The sequence below is a fragment of the Oncorhynchus masou genome, chromosome 18 (assembly GCF_036934945.1).
Source record: "Oncorhynchus masou masou isolate Uvic2021 chromosome 18, UVic_Omas_1.1, whole genome shotgun sequence".
NCBI classification, from domain to species: Eukaryota; Metazoa; Chordata; class Actinopteri; order Salmoniformes; family Salmonidae; genus Oncorhynchus; species Oncorhynchus masou.
The window spans coordinates 3,480,929-3,502,682 of record NC_088229.1 but is presented as its reverse complement, the minus strand read 5'-3'; the positions used below and the strand labels follow the sequence as shown (position 1 = coordinate 3,502,682).

Below are 21,754 nucleotides of genomic sequence, written 5' to 3'. Positions count from 1 at the left end.
CCAGCCAACATGTCTCTACTCCCAACCCCCTCCAGCCAACATGTCTCTACTCCCAACCCCCCAGCCAACATGTCTCTACTCCCAACCCCTCCAGCCAACATGTCTCTACTCCCAACCCCCTCCAGCCAACATGTCTCTACTCCCCATCCCCCTCCAGCCAACATGTCTCTACTCCCAACCCCCTCCAGCCAACATGTCTCTACTCCCAACCCCCCCAACCCCCTCCAGCCAACATGTCTCTACTCCCAACCCCCTCCAGCCAACATGTCTCTACTCCCAACCCCCTCCAGCCAACATGTCTCTACTCCCAACCCCCCCAACCCCCTCCAGCCAACATGTCTCTACTCCCAACCCCCCAGCCAACATGTCTCTACTCCCAACCCCCTCCAGCCAACATGTCTCTACTCCCAATCCCCCCATCCCCCTCCAGCCAACATGTCTCTACTCCCAACCCCCAACCCCCTCCAGCCAAAATGTCTCTACTCCCAACCCCCAACCTCCTCCAGCCAACCCCCTCCAGCCAACATGTCTCTACTCCCAACCCCCCCAACCTCCTCCAGCCAACCCCTCCAGCCAACATGTCTCTACTTCCAACCCCCCAACCTCCTCCAGCCAACCCCCTCCAGCCAACATGTCTCTACTCCCAACCCCCTCCAGCCAACATGTTTCTACTCCCAACCCCCCCAACCTCCTCCAGCCAACCCCCTCCAGCCAACATGTCTCTACTCCCAACCCCCCCAACCTCCTCCAGCCAACCCCCTCCAGCCAACATGTCTCTACTCCCAACCCCCAACCTCCTCCAGCCAACCCCCTCCAGCCAACATGTCTCTACTCCCAACCCCCAACCTCCTCCAGCCAAACCCTCCAGCCAACATGTCTCTACTCCCAACCCCCCAACCTCCTCCAGCCAACCCCCTCCAGCCAACATGTCTCTACTCCCAACCCCCCAACCTCCTCCAGCCAACCCCCTCCAGCCAACATGTTTCTACTCCCAACCCCCCCAACCTCCTCCAGCCAACCCCCTCCAGCCAACATGTCTCTACTCCCAACCCCCCAACCTCCTCCAGCCAACCCCCTCCAGCCAACATGTCTCTACTCCCAACCCCCCAACCTCCTCCAGCCAACCCCCTCCAGCCAACATGTCTCTACTCCCAACCCCCCAACCTCCTCCAGCCAACATGTCTCTACTCCCAACCCCCTCCAGCCAACATTTTTCTACTCCCAACCTCCTCCGCCAACCCCCTCCAGCCAACATGTCTCTACTCCCAACCCCCCCAACCTCCTCCAGCCAACCCCCTCCAGCCAACATGTCTCTACTCCCAACCCCTCCAGCCAACATGTCTCTACTCCCAACCCCCCAACCTCCTCCAGCCAACCCCCTCCAGCCAACATGTCTCTACTCCCAACCCCCCCAACACCCTCCAGCCAACATGTCTCCACAGCTAAGGAAGAATTCTTCACTTCTCTCATTGACTTCTCAAACTCCAAACCACGGCCTGGTCCGCTTGTTCTGTTTCACAAGCGTTCCGGGAAGTCTCTGATGTTGCACATCTGGGTTCAGAAACTCTGTGATTTTATGTTACTGCTTTTACTCCAAAGTATATTTACGGTACTTCGATACGATTGAGTTTTTCAGTCCATATTTATATTTCTTTACTTTGTATGTTTAAAAAAAAAAATCTGTTTTGTATTTATTACATTTTTTTTTTTTACTCCAAAGTATTGTTTGTGTATTACCTTGCCCACGGTGTCGGGTAATACTGAACGTTTAGACATCGTGGGCGACAGGTAGCCTCGTGGTTCGATCGTTGGGCCACTTGTTGAATATATTCAGTCGTTCTCCAAATCCTGAAGCTACTTTACCTTGATTTTGGATTTACATTTGGGCTTTTGTTTGTTGCACCAAAACTCCCTGTACTGTGTACTTTATAACTGAGCTTCATGTCCAGCTTTTCATAACGCTCTCATTGCCACAAATTATATAAGATACTTTAAAAAAAATATACAAAAATTTAGAATGACTTTAAACTTTTATTTATACTCATTAATTTCCCAATACTTCCAAACATGTTGTTGAACTGTATTGTAAAATATGATATTATATATATATATTATATATATATATGATATATATTGTGTGTGTTACATGTAAAAGGGCATAAGAGTAGAGGTACTCAATCATTCAAAGACACCTACTGTGTGAAGATCAGGAATATGCAACATTCGGGTGTTTTTATCAACTGTCTTAGTTTTAAAAAATTTAAAAAATTTAAAAAATCTTTCCTTGAAATCTACAGGAACTTGATAGACCATTTTCTTAAATAATGAAACATACAAACATGTTACAGAGTTTTAAAAAAAATGTAAAAATCTTTCCTTGAAATCTACAGGAACTTGATAGACCATTTTTTAAAATAATGAAACATACAAACATGTTACAGAGTTTTAAAAAATGTAAAAAATGTAAAAATCTTTCCTTGAAATCTACAGGAACTTGATAGACCATTTTCTTAAATAATGAAACATACAAACATGTTACAGACATTATGTGAGTGTCATTAACATGTACAAAAGGGTTATTTAAATTTTGATGGGAGACGTGTCAACAATGTGAACAGCGCTGTGTAGGGAGTAGGGTGCCGTTTCACCCTCGGTCTCTGTGTAGGGAGTAGGGTGCCGTTTCACCCTAGGTCTCTGTGTAGGGAATAGGGTGCCGTTTCACCCTAGGTCTCTGTGTAGGGAGTAGGGTGCCGTTTCACCCTCGGTCTCTGTGTAGGGAGTAGGGTGCCGTTTCACCCTCGGTCTCTGTGTAGGGAGTAGGGTGCCGTTTCACCCTCGGTCTCTGTGTAGGGAGTAGGGTGCCGTTTCACCCTCGGTCTCTGTGTAGGGAGTAGGGTGCCGTTTCACCCTCGGTCTCTGTGTAGGGAGTAGGGTGCCGTTTCACCCTAGGTCTCTGTGTAGGGAGTAGGGTGCCGTTTCACCCTAGGTCTCTGTGTAGGGAATAGGGTGCCGTTTCACCCTAGGTCTCTGTGTAGGGAATAGGGTGCCGTTTCACCCTAGGTCTCTGTGTAGGGAGCCGTTTCACCCTAGGTCTCTGTGTAGGGAGTAGGGTGCCGTTTCACCCTAGGTCTCTGTTGAGAAAAACGTAATTTGAATCATCAGTACGGTAAGGGGATCTTGTTATAGTGAAACAGACGGAAACGGCCTGGACAAAAAACAAACAAAAACAAAAAACATTTGCAAAAACATGCAAATGAATCTTTTTGAAATAAATGATAGTCTGGCTAAGGCAAACATTCTATGTCATAATGTGGCACAATTATTTCCTCTTTTTCATGAATTCTAAAACTTTGTATGTTTTATTGTCAACAGGAATGAGTATTACTGTAATTATTATTATTATAATTATTGTCATGGCTATTACTAATATTAGTGGCAGGCCACTGGGTAACATTGTATGTTGATATCCAAATGAAATCTGTGCAAGATAATGATGAAATGTTTATGAGTTTTAAAAGCAAATAAAAAGATAGACTTCCAGGACTGTGTCATTGTGGTGGTTGTTCTGTTAAACACTGAGATTATTGATAGTTAATCTAAATCAATTATTAAATTAATCAATCAATTAAAATCAACATGACACCTTTATGTGGGGCGGCAGGTAGCCTAGTGGTTAGAGTGTAGAGGTGGCAGGTAGCCTAGTGGTTAGAGTGTAGGGGCAGCAGGGTAGCCTAGTGGTTAGAGTGTAGAAGCAGCAGGTAGTCTAGTGGTTAGAGTGTAGAGGTGGTAGGGTAGCCTAGTTGTTAGAGTGTAGAGGTGGCAGGTAGTCTAGTGGTTAGAGTGTAGAAGTGGCAGGGTAGCCTAGTGGTTAGAGTGGCTACCTGCCTCCTCTACACTCTAACCACTAGACTACCCTGCCACCTCTACACTCTAACCACTAGGCTACCCTACCACCTCTACACTCTGACCACTAGGCTACCCTGCCACCTCTACACTCTAACCACTAGGCTACCCTGCTGCCCCTACACTCTAACCACAAGGCTACCTACCGCCTCTACACTCTAACCACTAGGCTACCTGCCACCCCTACACTCTGACCACTAGGCTACCCTGCCACCTCTACACTCTAACCACTAGGCTACCCTGCTGCCCCTACACTCTAACCACAAGGCTACCTACCGCCTCTACACTCTAACCACTAGGCTACCTGCCACCTCTACACTCTAACCACTAGGCTCACTGAAAACCCTCCTATTTGACTGGCCTGTGACTCACTGAAACCCTCCTATTTGACTGGTCTATGACTCACTGAAAACCCTCCTATTTGACTGGTCTATGACTCACTGAAAACCCTCCTATTTGACTGGTCTATGACTCACTGAAAACCCTCCTATTTGACTGGTCTATGACTCACTGAAAACCCTCCTATTTGACTGGTCTATGACTCACTGAAAACCCTCCTATTTGACTGGCCTGTGACTCACTGAAAACCCTCCTATTTGACTGGCCTGTGACTCACTGAAAACCCTCTAATTTGACTGGTCTATGACTCACTGAAAACCCTCCTATTTGACTGGCCTGTGACTCACTGAAAACCCTCCTATTTGACTGGTCTATGACTCACTGAAAACCCTCCTATTTGACTGGTCTGTGAGTCACTGAAAACCCTCCTATTTGACTGGTCTGTGACTCACTGAAAACCCTCCTATTTGACTGGTCTGTGACTCACTGAAACCCCTCCTTTTTGACTGGTCTATGACTCACTGAAAACCCTCCTATTTGACTGGCCTGTGACTCACTGAAACCCGTCCTATTTGACTGGTCTATGACTCCTTGAGAGTTGGTTTGTACCCGTGTTCATACTGCCATACATCCACCTCTGAGCTGCATTGGAACGCAACCGTCATCAGCAATATATCGTATTTATAAGGATGCAAAAAGCATGCGTTGGGCCTGGCTAGCCAGTGCAGGACCAACTTGATGTCCTTAGCCAATCAGAGGGTGCATGATCAGCTCGTGTACAGAGTGTGGGGCAAGTAGGCACCACTTAATTGTCTGAGATCACAGGCTAAACGGATCACTATCTCCTCATGTGAGCAGAGGTAGATTCAGCACAGCCAGGCAAACATTAAGAGATGTGCACATAAACAAGTAGAAATGTGTAAGTGCCCTGCACATGCCATTGCCATTCGTAGTAGAAATTCTCCACACCCATATTTTCAAAATAGAGTTTCATCTGGTTTTGGTCACGGAGAAAAAAAGCACATGACTAGCTAGTTGGCTACAGTAGGTTCTACCATTTCACAATAGCCTGTAATCACTAGTTATTACTTCTAAAGCAAAAAAAAAGTGATTGTTTGGTTTAATGTTTGAACAGTTGCTGATATTATATTTGGTTATGAATGCAAAATATGCTACGTTGATGAAAAGTCTATTAGGCAGGAATCATCAACTAGATTCAGCCTTGGGACAACAAAAACATATTGAGTGGATGGTCTGTCGGGTAGGCCAGAATTACAAAGAATTTGTAGACTGCAAAATAACTGCAAGAAGCCCAAACAGATATAATATTTGACTACAAGCATTTCGGTACACCCGCAAAAAAAATCTGCTAAATAATATAACACATTTACTAAATTAAAATCACTTGTAGCTGATTTCCTGGTGTTTTTACAGTCTTTTATGTCCAACAATAAAAACATTTTAAAAATGTTTTTTTTTTTGCTCAAAAACTTTGGGGGCAAAATAACACCACCTGTGGGCCAAATTCGGATCTCAAATCTAAAATATTTTTTTGATTTGTTTAACACTTTTTTGGTTACTACATGATTCCATATGTGTTATTTCATAGTTTTGTTGTCTTCGGTATTATTCTACAATGTAGAAAATAGTAAAAATAAAGAAAAACCCCTGAATGAGAAGGTGTTCTAACACTGTTGACCAGTGCTGTACCTACATGTTTCAAGCAGACCACCACAGTCCCTGTGCCCAAGATAGCGAATGTAACCTGCCTAAATGACAACCTCTCCGCAGCACTCACGTTGGTAGCCATGACGTGCTTTGAAAGGCTGGTCATAGCTCATGCCAAAAACCCTAGACCCACTCCAATTCGCATACCGCCCCAACAGATCCACAGATGACACAATCTCAATCGCGTTCCACACTGCCCTATCCCACCTGGACAATGCTGTTCATTGACTACAGCTCAGCGTTCGACACCATAGTGCCCTCAAAGCTCATCACTTAGCTAAGGACGCTGGGACTAAACACCTCCCTCTGCAACTGGATCCTAGACTTCCTGACGGGACACCCCCCAGGTGGTGAGGGTAGGCAACCACACAACTGTGACGCTGATCCTCAACACTGGGGCCCCTTAGGGGTGCATGCCTAATCCTTTACTTCCTGTTCACCCATGACTGCGTGGCCAGGCACGACTCCAGCCCCATCATAAAGTTTGCAAACGACACAACAGTGGTAGGCCTGATCACCGACAACAATGAGACAGTGCCAGGACAACAACCTCTCCCTCAACGATGAGACAGTGCCAGGACAACAACCTCTCCTTCAACGATGAGACAGTGCCAGGACAACAACCTCTCCCTCAACGATGAGACAGTGCCAGGACAACAACCTCTCCCTCAACGATGAGACAATGCCAGGACAACAACCTCTCCTTCAATGTGTGCAAGACAAAGGAGCTGATCGTGGACTTTGTTTTAGACCGCTGCTACTCACTGTTTATTATCCATGCATAGCCACTTTACAAATTACCTCGATTAACCTGTACACCCACATTGACTCTGTACCGGTACCCCCTGTATATAGCCTCCACATTGACTCAGTACCGGTACCCCCTGTATATAGCCTCCACATTGACTCTGTATCGGTACCCCCTGTATATAGCCTCCACATTGACCCAGTACCAGTATCCCCTGTATATAGCCTCCACATTGACTCAGTACCGGTACCCCCTGTATATAGCCTCCATATTGACCCAGTACCAGTACCCCCTGTATATAGCCTCCACATTGACTCAGTACCGGTACCCCCTGTATATAGCCTCCACATTGACCCAGTACCAGTACCCCCTGTATATAGCCTCCACATTGACTCAGTACCGGTACCCCCTGTATATAGCCTCCACATTGACTCAGTACCGGTACCCCCTGTATATAGCCTCCACATTGACCCAGTACCAGTACCCCCTGTATATAGCCTCCACATTGACTCAGTACCGGTACCCCCTGTATATAGCCTCCACATTGACTCTGTATCGGTACCCCCTGTATATAGCCTCCACATTGACCCAGTACCAGTATCCCCTGTATATAGCCTCCACATTGACTCAGTACCGGTACCCACTGTATATAGCCTCCATATTGACTCTGTACAGGTACCCCCTGTATATAGCCTCCATATTGACTCTGTACAGGTACCCCCTGTATATAGCCTCCACATTGACTCAGTACCGGTACCCCCTGTATATAGCCTCCATATTGACTCTGTACAGGTACCCCCTGTATATATCCCTGTTATTGTTATGTGAATGTATTGTGTTACTTTTAGATTGATTAGAATTATTTCATTTAGTAAATATTGTTTTAACTATATTTCTTGAAATGCATTGTTGGTTAAGAGCTTGTAAGTAAGCATGTGACAAATCAAATTTGATTCACTTTACTGAGCTATAACATTGGGTGTAATTGACTAGTTAAATTGTAACACTTCTTAAAGGTAAACCAAACTGTATTTTATGGTTTAAATGAGTTTTAAATCCCTGGTCGGTTATTATACTATAGTCTCCACAGCTGCTGTCCCCACTCTCACCTCCTGGTTGTGTGTGTGTTGCTTGCATGCCTGCCATGCATGTGGACCTTGTATCTGAGTGGAAATTACTTAACAGAGAATTCTCCCCTTCAGCTACTTTTTTTAATGGCCGTGGCTTCCTGTAAGCTAAGCGACGTCCCAAATGTTACCCTGTTCGTTTTATAGTGCACTCATTTTGACCAGGAGCCATGACGTTGTTATTAAGCACATATTCCCATATTAGAGAATGTTGGACGATTCCGACGTTCTGACATTATTTGATCCCCTCTGGAATGTTGACTGCGGACTACAAGTACTAGCAGCTGGTTTTAAAAACGTTGTTTTCTCTTTCTCTTAATGCCGTTGTAGGCCTGTAGTTTTTGTGGTATCGTTTTATATAATGGTACGGGTTACAGAGGTGTATCCTACAAAACAAGCTCGAACTACTCTGGGTTTTATGAATCTAGCCCGTTTAAGTTAGCTTCACATTCCTGCTCAGGCTTCGTCCGTAGCCGACTACGACGGTAGATACTTCTCATCCCCCTGCAGGCTGGGTAACTGCGTGTGAATGTTCCACAACAGCCTGGTATCGCAGACTAGACTAGACGTAACATAGTACATGTAAATGCAAGGACACTCAAATTAGTATGATATGTTACGTTTGGTATGGTTACATAAGACAGAAGGTTAAAAGACGAAAGGAGGGTGGTATAAAGCGAACGTCTAGCAACCCAAAGATTGCGTGTTTGACTCTCATCACTGACAAATCTAGCTAATTAGTAACTTTGGTAGGATACCCCTCAGGTAATTTAGCTATGTCTATAATCTGTACCGTTATATATTTAACTACTTACTACATTTTTAGCTACTTTGTAACTTTGTAACTACTTCGCATGTTAGCTAACCCTTCCCCTTAACCCAGTGTTTCCCAAGCTCGGTCCTGGGGACCCCTTGCGTACACGTTTTGGTATTTGTCCTAGCAGATTCAGGTATTTGTCCACAGCTGATTCAAATATATAACTAAATCATCACGCTTTGATTATTTGAATAAGCTGTGTAGTGCTAGGGCACTCCTTGGGGTTCCCAGGACCGAGTTTGGGAAACACTGCCTTAAACCTAACCTTAACCCTTTAGGCTAATTCCTAACCCTAAAAAAAATCTGACCCCCTAGCCTAGCTAACGTTAGCCACAACAAATTGGAATTGGTAACATATCATACTAAATGGATGATGGACAGCCATAAATTAACACATACCATACAAAACGTAACATATCATACGAAATGGGATGATGGACAGCCATAAATTAACACATACCATACAAAACGTAACATATCATACGAAATGGGATGATGGACAGCCATAAATTAACACATATCATATGAAACGTAACATATCATACTAAATGGAGTGTCTAGGGTTTACGTCTAGAATAACTCCAAATGTAAGTAAGCATTTCAGTGTAAGGTTGTATGCAACGTATGTGACTAATAACATTTGATTTGAATTGATTCTAAAAATGCTCTGAGAACAGGTTGCGCACATGGCTAGTCAAATGCAGATGTCACGGCTTTCGTTGTGGGAAGGAGGAGTGGACCAAAATGCAGCGTGGTTGTTATTCATTTTATTTAATTAAAGAAACTATACACGATAAACTAACAAAATAACAAACGTGCGAAAACCGAAAACAGCCCTATCTGGTGCAAAACACAGAGACAGGAACAATAACCCACAAACACACAGTGAAACCCAGGCTACCTAAATATGGTTCCCAATCAGAGACAATGACTAACACCTGCCTCTGATTCAGAACCATATCAGGCCAGACATAGAAATAGACAAACAAGACATCCAACATAGAATGCCCACTCAGATCACACCCTGACCACCCAAAACATAGAAACATACAAAGCAAACTATGGTCAGGGTGTGACAGCAGAACTCTTTATTGTGAAGAATTTTTATTTATTTTTAATTTCACCTTTATTTAACCAGGTAAGCTAGTTGAGAACAAGTTCTCATTTACAACTGCGACCTGGGACAGGTTAAAGCACAGAGTTACACGTGGAATAAACAAAACATACAGTCAATAATACAGTAGAAAAAAAAGAAAACAAAAAGTCTATGTACAGTGAGTGCAAATGAGGTAAGATAAGGGAGTTAAGGCAATAAATAGGCCATGGTGGCGAAGTAATTACAATATAGCAATTAGACACTGGAATGGTAGATGTGCAGAAGATGAATGTGCAAGTAGAGATACTGGGGAGCAAGATAAATAAATACAGTATGGGGATGAGGTAGATGGATGGGCTGTTTACAGATGGGCTATGTACAGGTGCAGTGATCTGTGAGCTGCTCTGACAGCTGGTGTTTAAAGCTAGTGAGCGAGATATGAGTCTCCAGCTTCAGTGATTTTTGCAGTTCGTTTCCAGTCATTGAGAGCAGAGAACTGGAAGGAAAGGCGACCAAAGGAGGAATTGGCTTTGTGGGTGAACAGTGAGATATACCTGCTGGAGCGTGTGCTACGAGTGGGTGCTGCTATGGTGACCACTGAGCTGAGATAAGGCGGGGCTTTACCTAGCAGAGACTTGTAGATGACCTGTAGCCAGTGGATTTGGCGATGAGTATGAAGCGAGGGCCAACCAACGAGAGCGTACAGGTCGCAGTGGTGGGTAGTATATGGGGCTTTGGTGACAAAACGGATGGCACTGTGATAGACTACATCCAATTTGTTGAGTGGAGTGTTGGAGGCTATTTTATAAATGACATCACCGGGGTCGAGGATCGGTAGGATGGTCAGTTTTACGAGGGTATGTTTGGCGGCAAAAGTGAAGGCTGCTTGGTTGCGAATAGGAAGCCGATTCTAGATTTAATTTTGGATTGGAGATGCTTAATGTGAGTCTGGAAGGAGAGTTTACAGTCTAACCAGACACCTAGGTATTTATAGTTGTCCACGTATTCTAAGTCAGAACCATCCAGAGTAGTGATGTTGGACAGGCGGGCAGGTGCAGGCAGCGATCAGTTGAAGAGCATGCATTTAGTTTTACTTGCGTTTAAGAGCAGTTGGAGGCCACGGAAGGAGAGTTGTATGGCATTGAAGCTTGTTTGGAGGTTAGTTAACAGTGTCCAAAGAAGGGCCAGATGTATACAGAATGGTGTCGTCTGCGTAGAGGTGGATCAGAGAATCACCAGCAGCAAGAGCGACATCATTGATGTATACAGAGAAGAGAGTCGGCCCGAGAATTTAACCCTGTGGCACCCCCATAGAGACTGCCAGAGGTCCGGACAACAGACCCTCCGATTGGACACACTGAACTCTATCATAGAAGTAGTTGGTAAACCAGGCGAGGCAGTCATTTGAGAAACCAAGGCTGTTGAGTTTGTCGATAAGAATGCGGTGATTGACAAGAGTCGAAAGCCTTGGCCAGGTAGATGAAGACACCTGCACAGTAATGTCTCTTATCAGAATACTGGAATATCAATCCACAGGTGGTTATCTTTTAAATTCAGCAGGCTATGCTGTGAAATAGTGTTTTAGAAGTGGTGTCTTTATTTGATTTCTTATCGTTAATGCCGTCTTTGTTGTGCTTATCAATGCACAACCATACATACAAAAGTGTTACATTGCAAGAAGTTTAAAATGCATTTTGCCATTACTAAATGTGTAACGTGATATATTTTAACATTACCATTTTTTTTAACACAAAAAAAATATATATATATTTAAGTCAGTCCTCTTCCTCTAATGAAGGGGATGATGATGCAATCATTGCAAGAGGGGAGAAATCTAATTTCATTGGTCCTCAACTCACAGCTGTCATTTCATTGGTCCTCAACTCACAGCTATCATTTAATTGGTCCTCAACTCACAGCTGTCATTTCTGTAACGTCGTTCTTCGTTTGTTGCAAGAGAGTCGGACCGAAATGCAGCGTGTTGGTTACTCATGTTGTTTAATGAAACAAATGACGAATACATGAAAATACTGAGACAAAATACAAAACGGAACGTGAAACCTAAGTACAGCCTATCTGGTGAAACTACACAGAGACAGGAACAATCACCCACGAAATAAAAAGTGAAACCCAGAATACCTAAATACGGTTCCCAATCAGACAACGAGAATCACCTGACTCTGATTGAGAACCGCCTCAGGCAGCCAAACCTATGCAACACCCCTACTCAGCCGCAATCCCAATAACTAAAAAACCCCAATACGAAATACAACATAAACCCATGTCACACCCTGGCCTGACCAACTAATTAACGAAAACACAAAATACTAAGACGTGACAATTTCATTGGTCCTCAACTCACAGCTGTCATTTCTTTGGTCCTCAACTCATGGATTCGTTGCCATAGAAATGTACCTGGCTAAAAGGTGAGCCACTTTTGTATGACCAGTTATCTTGAGTTGAACTCAAATTTGACCAAAGCTACCACGCTAATTCCCGACCCTACTTCTATAGCCCTCTGGTATATACCTAAAATAAATCATGAATTAATTGTTTTGTTTCTTTGGGATCAATTCAAACAAGTCTATAAATTCCATTTGGTAATATTTTGCATACTTGATGAGTGAACATTGGTACAATGTCTCCCCTGCCTACTGTCCTGTTATATATTGTTACAATCTTTCCACTACAATGTTCTCCACACTACTGTTACAGTGGTCTTGTCCCAATATCCATACTTGCATCCTAATAGTAGGCCATTGGAGTATGCAAAAACAGAAAAATAATGTAATAGTATAGGACATTTTGAAAATCGAGTAGGCCTATACTTAGCTCCTGAGTGGCGTAGCGGTCTAAGGCACTGCATCACAGTGGCATCACTACAGACCCTGGTTTGATCCCGGGCTGTATCGGGAGTCCCATAGGACTGCGTACAATTGGCCCAGCATTGCCCTGGTTAGGTTTTAACTGGTGTAGACTGTCATTGTAAATAAGAATTTGTTCTTAAACTGACTTGCCTTGTTAAATAAAATTTAAAAAAAATACTTTAAATGCCCGGGTGTCATACTCATTTTGGTTTTGACAGCAGCTGATCAGTTAGATATGGGAATGTGCTGCCGAAATTAACCAATGGAAGTAAACAAAGAAATCGCACATGATACATTCTCACTATGCGAAAATATAATGTTTTATAGCATGCGACTTTTTTTCGAAAAATCGAGTATGACTTGAATACCAAGCTGTTATACAAATTCCACCTCTTCATCTAGTAGAATTCGATGCATATTTTTCCACAATGCATTGGAAGAGGTGGGCTGCAAGTGATAGGCCCTAGTACTCTTCAAGAAGCCAAACAACAAAACTAGGCTACTTGCAGTAATTGGGAAGATGCCCGTAGCTTCTGCGGTAGTGTTCAAATGTAGGCTAAGTACATAGCCGCTGAAAAATCTGATTTTTTAAAATATTTTTTTTAAATAACTAATAATCTTTTCAGTAGTGCACCGGGCCTTTAATAGTCCTGTATTAGAGGACCGATATAGCCGTCTGCAGAGCCAGCACCGGCAAAAAGATTATCGGACCGATATAGACAAAACCAGCACCGGCAAAAAAAAGATCAAGACGTGGATGAGCGGATGGTTGGGGGCTCGTTGTTGTTGTGCCGAACCCCCCCTCGTGTGAACACGCACGCACTCAATTCTTCATTGCTGGGACTTGCTTGCTTGTTGAGTTTTCTGCTCTTCACTCGGTTTTCAGTTTAGCCTACATTTCACTGAGCTTCGTAGCAGAAATCATTTTTTATTTGTGTCCTTTAATCGCGGGGAGGCACTAGTAATGTCTGCACTTTTCGGTTTGGCTATTTGTTTCAAGTGTATTAAGTCTATAAATAAATCTCTTTGCCAAAATGTGTTTATCTTTCCCATGTCTTATTCGACTACATTTACATTTACATTTAAGTCATTTAGCAGACGCTCTTATCCAGAGCGACTAGTAGTTGTTCTGAAATGTTTATTGCTTTCCTACATTTTACTCCCTCCTCTATATTTAATATAACACACATACATTAATTATTAATTTCGGTTGCCTATCCTGACCTGAAGTTTGTTCTAGAGAAAGTATACGACTCTGATGTGTGCCACAGAAGGTATTTGACTCTGATGTGTGCCACAGAAAGTATTTGACTCTGATGTGTGCCACAGAAAGTATTTGACTCTGATGTGTGCCACAGAAAGTATTTGACTCTGATGTGTGCCACAGAAAGTATTTGACTCTGATGTGTGCCACAGAAAGTATTTGACTCTGATGTGTGCCACAGAAAGTATTTGACTCTAGCCACAAAATTAAGGTACTTTGAAGGGGGCCTGAGTAGTCCTATAACTCCATTCCTTTTCTATTCAGAGTCTAGAGGAATAAATCACAATGGAAATTAGCTATTGTCAGGCTGGTTGTCAGGCTGGTTGCCAGGCTGGTTGCCAGGCTGGTTTTCAGGCTGGTTGCCAGGCTGGTTTTCAGGCTGGTTGCCAGGCTGGTTGTCAGGCTGGTTGCCAGGCTGGTTGTCAGGCCGGTTAATGTGAAGCATGTCTGTTAACATTTACATTACATTACATTTAAGTCCCACCCCACCTACTCAGCCAATCAGGAGCCGCTACTGCGTTGAGGCGGTTGCACACTGCATATGTTTAACTAAATCGTACCTGCTAAATAGTACGCGGTGATTAGTAAATAGTATGCAGTTTAAGTATGTAGTACGCTAGAATGGGTATTCGGACACCGCCAATGGTACAAAGTTGCATTTGACAGAAAGGTGCGTGACTACTCCCTCGTGTGGCGATAATAATGCCTTTAGTTTTCAAGCGTCCTATTTTTTTGTAACTCTTCGGATGCCTCTCTCTCGGGGCTGTAGCCTACGCAGCTAAAACGATTTAACAAGGTTTCTAGTGTATGATGGTCATTCTTTGATTTCGTTTATAATTATCGTTTGATCGCTGAGGCTTGATTTTTTTTCTTCTTTTTTTTCAACGGGAAATAGTTGAATGTTGATGACGTTCCATGTATTTCCTCGGTTGAACCGGTGAGCGGGGCAGGAGCCTCCTCTTCTGAGCTGTCAACCTGGCTTCCTGTTCTACAACATTATAAAACGAGGACATTTATTGTTTTTGACAAAGTAATTGTTGTTCGTCATATTGATTTCTGCGTAAACTGAAACGTTTTTTTTTTTATCGAATTCTGAGGATATTGGCCTTTTTTCCCACCAAGGACCGACATGGATTTCCATCGCTCGGTTCCAGGCTAACACGGGATATCACTTGTCTTTCTCCTAAAAGCTAAAGCTATTCTTTGATTTATTTATCGGTGAGTAGAACATTGTTGTTTTCATATCATAACGGCTATAAAGACTATGAGCTGGTGTTTAGTTTCTGTCGTTGCGTTTCATTCGTCTGGTAATTGGAGAACCATGGCATCTTGGTGAGGCTTCACTGTTTACATTCTGTAGCTGTCTGGTGTGCGGATCCCGGCTGAGTATCTGGATCCAGATACCGACGGACCACCTGCTCTATTAATATCTACTAGCTACGGTAGTTGTATTCCATTAGTAACCATGCAAATTGGTACATGTTACAATATACTGTCTTCAGAATACAGTATATTGTATTATCATGTGAGGCATGTTGTAACAGTAACATCTACTACTAGCCCATTTAACAGCTAAATTGGTCCTTCTCACGAAACTTCCTCTTGAGTAACTGAGAATAGGATCTGTACTTATCTATTTCGCACTTATTATTATGCTTTTCATCAGATATTATGCATTTTACCAACATTTTCACCAACATCTTATTACCATAACAGTTTTCAAAGTCCCCAAAAAGTTATAAACAAATCAATATTTCTTATATATGTTTTAACATTGCTCCCCTAATGAAAAGGCCTGAGTTAAACACAACACTGAAAATAAAAATATTTCAAATGAAATGATGCAATTATTAGCAAATTATATCAGATTTTTTTTCTCCCAATTTGAGCTGTTTAGCCGTTTCTGTAAGGAGAAGGCCAGGTGGGGTAAAGGGGGTGTTAGAGAATAAGAACCTAATTCTGAAGGTATATAAATTAATTAACTTAACTTGTGCTCATCTAAGAACTACTCCTCGAGACTCATCATGGTTGAATGAAACTTTATTTAAAAAACGGATTGCTATTTATTTAAAAACAGAGTTTTTACAAGGAACTTGCAAACTGTGTTACATAAATGAGACATCTATCCATTTGTATGGAATGAATATTATAGTTTAGTGTAAACTTCAACTAGTATATAATTTTTATGATTTATGGAGAAATTACAGCAACATTTAATCCGGACACATTTCGGTAATGAGAATTTGAGGTGAAAATGTACAATGTCTTTAAAATAAGACACAATCTGGAAAAACTAGACCTCTTTGTCCTCAGATTCAAAGTTTTTGCAGATGCGGATTTTTGCAGATGCATCATGATTTTGTCACTTAATTTGCTACAGACATTTTAAAACTGGTTTCATGAGAATCACCCAAATCAGCTGGTCAGGGAAAGGCCATTCTGTAACCTGCCTAGTCAAGATACTGTCCATTTACCTTGTAACACATCTAATATACAGGGGTACTCTACTATCTATTATACAGGGGTACTCTACTATGATCTATTATACAGGGGTACTATACTATCATCTATTATACAGGGGTACTCTACTATCATCTATTATACAGGGGTACTCTACTATCTATTATACAGGGGTACTCTACTATCTATTATACAGGGGTACTCTACTATCATCTATTATACAGGGGTACTCTACTATCATCTATTATACAGGGGTACTATACTATCTATTATACAGGGGTACTCTACTATCTAATATACAGGGGTACTATACTATCATCTATTATACAGGGGTACTATACTATCATCTATTATACAGGGGTACTCTACTATCATCTATTATACAGGGTTACTCTACTATCTATTATACAGGGGTACTATACTATCATCTATTATACAGAGGTACTCTACTATCATCTATTATACAGGGGTACTATACTATCATCTATTATACAGGGGTACTCTACTATCATCTATTATACAGGGGTACTCTACTATCTATTATACAGGGGTACTCTACTATCATCTATTATACAGGGGTACTATACTATCTAATATACAGGGGTACTCTACTATCTATTATACAGGGGTACTCTACTATCATCTATTATACAGGGGTACTATACTATCATCTATTATACAGGGGTACTATACTATCATCTATTATACAGGGGTACTCTACTATCATCTATTATACAGGGGTACTCTACTATCATCTATTATACAGGGGTACTCTACTATCTATTATACAGGGTTACTCTACTATCTATTATACAGGGGTACTCGACTATCATCTATTATACAGGGGTACTCTACTATCAGCTATTATACAGGGGTACTCTACTATCATCTATTATACAGGGGTACTATACTATAATCTATTATACAGGGGTACTCTACTATCATATATTATACAGGGGTACTATACTATCATCTATTATACAGGGGTACTCTACTATCATCTATTATACAGGGGTACTATACTATCATCTATTATACAGGGGTACTCTACTATCATCTATTATACAGGGGTACTATACTATCATCTATTATACAGGGGTACTCTACTATCATCTATTATACAGGGGTACTATACTATCATCTATTATACAGGGGTACTCTACTATCTATTATACAGGGGTACTCTACTATCATCTATTATACAGGGGTACTCTACTAACATCTATTATACAGGGGTACTATACTATCATCTATTATACAGGGGTACTCTACTATCTATTATACAGGGGTACTATACTATCTATTATACAGGGGTACTCTACTATCATCTATTATACAGGGGTACTCTACTATCATCTATTATACAGGGGTACTCTACTATCATCTATTATACAGGGGTACTCTACTATCATCTATTATACAGGGGTACTATACTATCATCTATTATACAGGGGTACTCTACTATCATCTATTATACAGGGGTACTATACTATCATCTATTATACAGGGGTACTCTACTATCTATTATACAGGGGTACTCTACTATCATCTATTATACAGGGGTACTCTACTAACATCTATTATACAGGGGTACTATACTATCTATTATACAGGGGTACTCTACTATCATCTATTATACAGGGGTACTCTACTATCATCTATTATACAGGGGTACTATACTATCTATTATACAGGGGTACTATACTATCATCTATTATACAGGGGTACTCTACTATCATCTATTATACAGGGGTACTATACTATCATCTATTATACAGGGGTACTCTACTATCTATTATACAGGGGTACTCTACTATCATCTATTATACAGGGGTACTATACTATCATCTATTATACAGGGGTACTCTACTATCATCTATTATACAGGGGTACTATACTATCATCTATTATACAGGGGTACTCTACTATCTATTATACAGGGGTACTCTACTATCATCTATTATACAGGGGTACTCTACTATCATCTATTATACAGGGGTACTATACTATCATCTATTATACAGGGGTACTATACTATCATCTATTATACAGGGGTACTCTACTATCTATTATACAGGGGTACTCTACTATCATCTATTATACAGGGGTACTATACTATCATCTATTATACAGGGGTACTCTACTATCATCTATTATACAGGGGTACTCTACTATCATCTATTATACAGGGGTACTATACTATCATCTATTATACAGGGGTACTCTACTATCATCTATTATACAGGGGTACTCTACTATCTATTATACAGGGGTACTCTACTATCATCTATTATACAGGGGTACTATACTATCATCTATTATACAGGGGTACTCTACTATCATCTATTATACAGGGGTACTCTACTATCTATTATACAGGGGTACTCTACTATCATCTATTATACAGGGGTACTATACTATCATCTATTATACAGGGGTACTCTACTATCTATTATACAGGGGTACTCTACTATCATCTATTATACAGGGGTACTCTACTATCTATTATACAGGGGTACTATACTAGCATCTATTATACAGGGGTACTATACTATCATCTATTATACAGGGGTACTATACTATCATCTATTATACAGGGGTACTCTACTATCATCTATTATACAGGGGTACTCTACTATCATCTATTATACAGGGGTACTCTACTATCTATTATACAGGGGTACTATACTATCATCTATTATACAGGGGTACTCTACTATCATCTATTATACAGGGGTACTCTACTATCATCTATTATACAGGGGTACTCTACTATCTATTATACAGGGGTACTATACTATCATCTATTATACAGGGGTACTCTACTATCTATTATACAGGGGTACTCTACTATCATCTATTATACAGGGGTACTCTACTATCATCTATTATACAGGGGTACTATACTATCATCTATTAGACAGGGGTACTCTACTATCATCTATTATACAGGGTTACTCTGCTACTATTTTAGAGGGTCCGGTCACACAAGGGTTCTGTTGGATATTGTCATTTAAAGGCAACAGTAACAAATCCCCACATGGCGAACCCAAACTGTTAAAACACACCTCTTGTCTGCGGAGATAACGTGTGGCAATTTTAAAGCTAATTTCCTGTGTGTTCATCTGATACCTGAGTGACTCAAAAAAATCAACGAGGGCCCCCTGGGGGGTCGAGGCCCCTGGGGGGTCGAGGCCCCTGGGCATGTAATCTGGCCATGGTATCTAAGATGTAGAAAGCTGAAAAGCCTAATTTACCCATCGAGCTAATATGGCCAGTCGTTAATCAAATGGACATTCCTGGCTGGTTATAAATAGCTCTCTGAGGTCTGTCAGCGAATGACAAAATAGGACAAATGCCCGTTCAATACCCAATTAATTGCACTTTGTGCAGACATTCTACTATTACAACTCTCAACACAAGTAAGTTGAAATCTGAGCTGAGGTTAGGGGTGGATGGTATACCATATTTTATGATATACCGGTGTTGATGCAGGGACCGGTTTGGGTTTTAACTTTACCTTCTATAGCGCTTTCTCTCGGTGCCACTTTCCACACAGACCTAACCACGCCCCCTGTCACCCAAGGAGCGCATTTGATGTTCCTCAACCAGACACTTGCGTTCAGTCTCTGCCTGGTCAATGCAGCACATGCAACGATGCTGTTTTCACGTTGCTTCTTAATATAAATCCTCCAGCGTTCTATAATGACACTATAATGACACTATAATGTCATACATTGGCAAACAGCAAGTCTGTCTTTTCTTAGCAAGTTGCCCTAAATCTTATGAGATGCTAATTGTTAGCCGCTAATGCTAATAGCTAGCTAATAAATGGACTGAGTAAGAGAAAACGGAGCTAGCTAATACAGGTTGATAATACCAGTGATGGTGTAGACCGAAATCAGCATGTAGTTTGCAACAGTATCTTCTAAATCAAAGAGGAATATGCAGAGCAAGAATATGTTAGCGACATGGAGCAGCGAAGAGAAAACATGCAATGTAGCCAAAGCTTATAGGGTCCCCTAGGAAACACTTATCAACACTTTTTAGTTCCTACCATCACAATAACTCCTCCCTGGCATTTTAATTTGTTGTCATCTCAAACAACACTGTATTCAAAGTGCCCACTATTATATTCTAACTATATAATTAGAATAGTCATTCTATTTCCATGATTCCAACAGTTTTGCGCTAATTGGCAAGTATGTTACTGACCTGTAGTTGTATGTTACTGATCTGTAGTTGTATGTTACTAACCTGAAGTTGTGTGTTTACTGACCTGTAGTTGAATGTTACTGACCTGTAGTTGTATGTTACTTGTATATAATTAGAATAGTCATTCTATTTCCATGATTCCAACAGTTTTGCGCTAATTGGCAAGTATGTTACTGTCCTGTAGTTGTATATTACTGATCTGTAGTTGTATGTTACTGACCTGTAGTTGTGTGTTACTGACCTGTAGTTGTATGTTACTGACCTGACCTGTAGTTGTATGTTGCTGACCTGTAGTTGTATGTTACTGACCTGTAGTTGTATGTTACTGATCTGTAGTTGTATGTTACTGACCTGACCTGTAGTTGTATGTTACTGACCTGTATGTTACTGACCTGTAGTTGTATGTTACTGATCTGTATGTTACTGATCTGTAGTTGTATAGTACTGCCCTGTAGTTGTATGTTACTGATCTGTAGTTGTATGTTACTGAGCTGTATGTTACTGACCTGTAGTTGTATATTACTGACCTGACCTGTAGTTGTATGTTACTGACCTGTAGTTGTATATTACTGGCCTGTAGTTGTATATTACTGACCTGTAGTTGTATGTTACTGACCTGTTAGTTGTATGTTACTGACCTGACCTGTAGTTGTATGTTACTGACCTGTATGTTACTGACCTGTAGTTGTATGTACTGACCTGTATGTTACTGATCTGTAGTTGTATGTTACTGACCTGTAGTTGTATGTTACTGACCTGACCTGTAGTTGTATATTACTGACCTGTAGTTGTATATTACTGACCTGTAGTTGTATGTTACTGATCTATAGTTGTATGTTACTGATCTGTAGTTGTATGTTACTGACCTGTAGTTGTATGTTACTGACCTGACCTGTAGTTGTATGTTACTAACCTGTAGTTGTATATTACTGACCTGTAGTTGTATGTTACTGACCTGTAGTTGTATGTTACTGACCTGATCTGTAGTTGTATATTACTGACCTGTAGTTGTGCATTACTGACCTGTAGTTGTATTTTCCCAACCTGTAGTTGTATGTTACTGACCTGACCTGTAGTTGTATAATACTGACCTGTAGTTGTATATTACTGACCTGTAGTTGTATGTTACTGACCTGATCTGTAGTTGTATATTACTGACCTGTAGTTGTATGTTACTGACCTGATCTGTA

At 41.4% G+C, this 21,754-nt stretch overlaps 1 protein-coding gene and 1 long non-coding RNA gene across 3 annotated transcripts in view; both read left to right on the top strand.

Moving 5' to 3' along the window:
• The first annotated feature begins 1,285 nt into the window (after positions 1-1,285).
• Positions 1,286-3,540, top strand: LOC135559446 (uncharacterized). The gene is made up of 2 exons (XR_010458453.1): positions 1,286-3,090; positions 3,128-3,540. It is a non-coding gene; the product is annotated as an uncharacterized LOC135559446 (long non-coding RNA).
• Positions 3,541-14,615: 11,075 nt separating this feature from the next.
• LOC135503848 (transcription factor E3-like) overlaps positions 14,616-21,754 on the top strand; it is a 49,904-nt gene continuing 42,765 nt past the window's right edge. For both annotated transcript variants that reach the window (XM_064922014.1, XM_064922013.1), the window contains exon 1: positions 14,616-15,107. The gene's annotated coding sequence lies outside the window, so the exon portion shown is untranslated. The remainder of the gene's footprint in view (positions 15,108-21,754) is intronic.